This window comes from Arachis hypogaea, chromosome 14, assembly GCF_003086295.3.
Source record: "Arachis hypogaea cultivar Tifrunner chromosome 14, arahy.Tifrunner.gnm2.J5K5, whole genome shotgun sequence".
Taxonomy (NCBI): Eukaryota; Viridiplantae; Streptophyta; class Magnoliopsida; order Fabales; family Fabaceae; genus Arachis; species Arachis hypogaea.
In genome coordinates this window covers 24589683-24592156 of record NC_092049.1, presented here as the reverse complement: position 1 = coordinate 24592156, position 2474 = coordinate 24589683, and the positions used below count along the sequence as shown (strand labels likewise).

Genomic DNA, 2474 nt, shown 5'->3' with positions numbered 1-2474 from the left:
GGGTGTGATTTTTCTTCTGCTGTTTTTTATTCTATTTTTAATTTTTTGATTTATTTTGTGACTCCACATGATCATGAACCTAATAAAATATGAAAGAACAATAAAAATAAAAATAAAATTAAATAAATAAAAATTAGGTTGCCTCCCAACAAGCGCTTCTTTAATGTCAATAGCTTGACAGTGGGCTCTCATGGAGCCTCACAGATGTTCAGAGCATTGTTGAGACTTCCCAACACCAAACTTAGAGTTTGGATATGGGAGTTCAACACCAAACTTAGAGTTTGGTTGTGGCCTCCCAACATCAAACTTAGAGTTTGACTGTGGGGGCTCTGGTTGACTCTGTAGTGAGAGAAGCTTTTCATGCTTCCTCTCCATGGTTGTAGCAAGAGATCCTTGAGTTTTAAACACAAAGTTGTCCTCATTTAGTTGAAGGATCAATTCTCCTCTGTCCATATCAATCACAGCTCTTGTTGTGGCTAGGAAGGGTCTTCCAAGGATGATGAATTCATCCTCATCCTTCCCAGTATCTAGGATTATGAAATCAGCAGGGATGTAAAGGCCTTCAACCTTTACTAACATGTCCTCTACTTGTCTATAAGCCTGTTTTCTGGAATTGTCTGCCATCTCCAATGAGATTCTAGTAGCTTGTACCTCAAAGATTCCCAGTTTCTCTATTACAGAGAGTGGCATGAGGTTTATTCCTGACTCCAGGTCACATAGAGCCTTCTCAAAGGTCATGGTGCCTATGGTACAAGGTATTAGGAACTTTCCAGGATCCTGTTTCTTCTGAGGCAATGTCAGTTGATCCAGATCACTCAGTTCATTGATGAGCAAGGGAGGTTCATCTTCCCAAGTCTCATTACCAAATAGTTTGGCATTCAGCTTCATGATTGCACCAAGGTACTTGGCAACTTGCTCTTCAGTAACATCCTCATTCTCTTCAGAAGAAGAATACTCATCAGAGCTCATGAAGGGCATAAGGAGGTTCAATGGAATCTCTATGGTCTCTAAATGAGCCTCAGATTCCTTTGGTTCCTCAAAGGGAAACTCCTTATTGATCACTGGACGTCCCAGGAGGTCTTTCTCCTTGGGATTCACGTCCTCCCCTTCCTCCTTGGATTCGGCCATGATGGTTATATCAATGGCCTTGCAATCTCTCTTTGGATTCTCTTCTGTATTGCTTGGGAGAGTACTAGGAGGGGTTTCAGTGATCTTCTTACTCAGCAGGCCTACTTGTGCCTCCAAATTTCTAATGGATGACCTTGTTTTATTCTTGAAACTCAGAGTGGCCTTAGATAGATCAGAGACTAAATTTGCTAAGCTAGATGGATTCTGCTCAGAATTCTCTGTCTGTTGCTGAGTGGATGATGGAAAAGGTTTACGACTGTTAAACCTGTTTCTTCCACCATTATTAAAGCCTTGTTGAGGCTTTTGTTGATCCTTCCATGAGAAATTTGGGTGATTTCTCCATGAGGGGTTATAGGTGTTTCCATAAGGTTCACCCATATAATTTACCTCTGCTATTGCAGGGTTCTCAGGATCATAAGCTTCTTCTTCAGAAGATGCCTCTTGAGTACTGTTGGATGCAGCTTGCATTCCATTCAGACTCTGAGAAATCATATTGACCTGCTGAGTCAATAGTTTGTTCTGAGATAATATGGAATTCAGAGCATCAATTTCAAAAACTCCCTTCTTCTGAGGCGTCCCATTACTCACATGATTCCTCTCAGAAGTGTACATAAACTGGTTGTTAGCAACCATGTCAATAAGTTCTTGAGCTTCTGCAGGCGTTTTCTTTAGGTGAATGGATCCACCTGCAGAAGCATCCAATGACATCTTAGCTAATTCAGACAGACCATCATAGAATATATCCAGGATGGTCCATTCTGAAAGCATGTCAGAAGGACACTTTTTGGTCAGTTGCTTGTATCTCTCCCAAGCTTCATAGAGGGATTCACCTTCTTTCTGTCTGAAGGTTTGAACATCCACTCTAAGCTTACTAAGCTTTTGAGGAGGAAAGAACTTGGCTAAGAAAGCCGTGACCAGCTTATCCCAGGAGTTCAGGCTATCTTTAGGTTGAGAATCCAACCATATTCTAGCTCTGTCTCTCACAGCAAACGGGAAAAGCATGAGCCTGTAGACTTCAGGATCTACTCCATTAGTCTTAACAGTATCACATATCTGCAAGAATTCAGTTAAGAACTGAAAAGGATCTTCAGATGGAAGTCCATGAAACTTGCAGTTTTGTTGCATCAGAGAAACTAGTTGAGGCTTAAGCTCAAAATTGTTTGCTCCAATGGTAGGGATGGAGATGTTTCATCCATGTAAATTAGAATTTGGTGCAGTAAGGTCACCAAGCATCTTCCTTGCATTATTATTATTTTCGGCTGCCATCTCCTCTTTCTTTTCGAAAATTTCTGTAAGGTTGTCTCTGGATTGTTATAATTTAGCTTCTCTTAGTTTTCTCTTCAGAG

At 40.8% G+C, this 2474-nt stretch overlaps 1 non-coding gene across 1 annotated transcript; it reads left to right on the top strand.

Moving 5' to 3' along the window:
• The first annotated feature begins 1890 nt into the window (after window positions 1-1890).
• On the top strand, window positions 1891-1998 carry LOC112745333 (small nucleolar RNA R71). The gene has a single exon (XR_003173268.1). It is a non-coding gene; the product is annotated as a small nucleolar RNA R71 (small nucleolar RNA).
• Window positions 1999-2474: the final 476 nt, after the last annotated feature.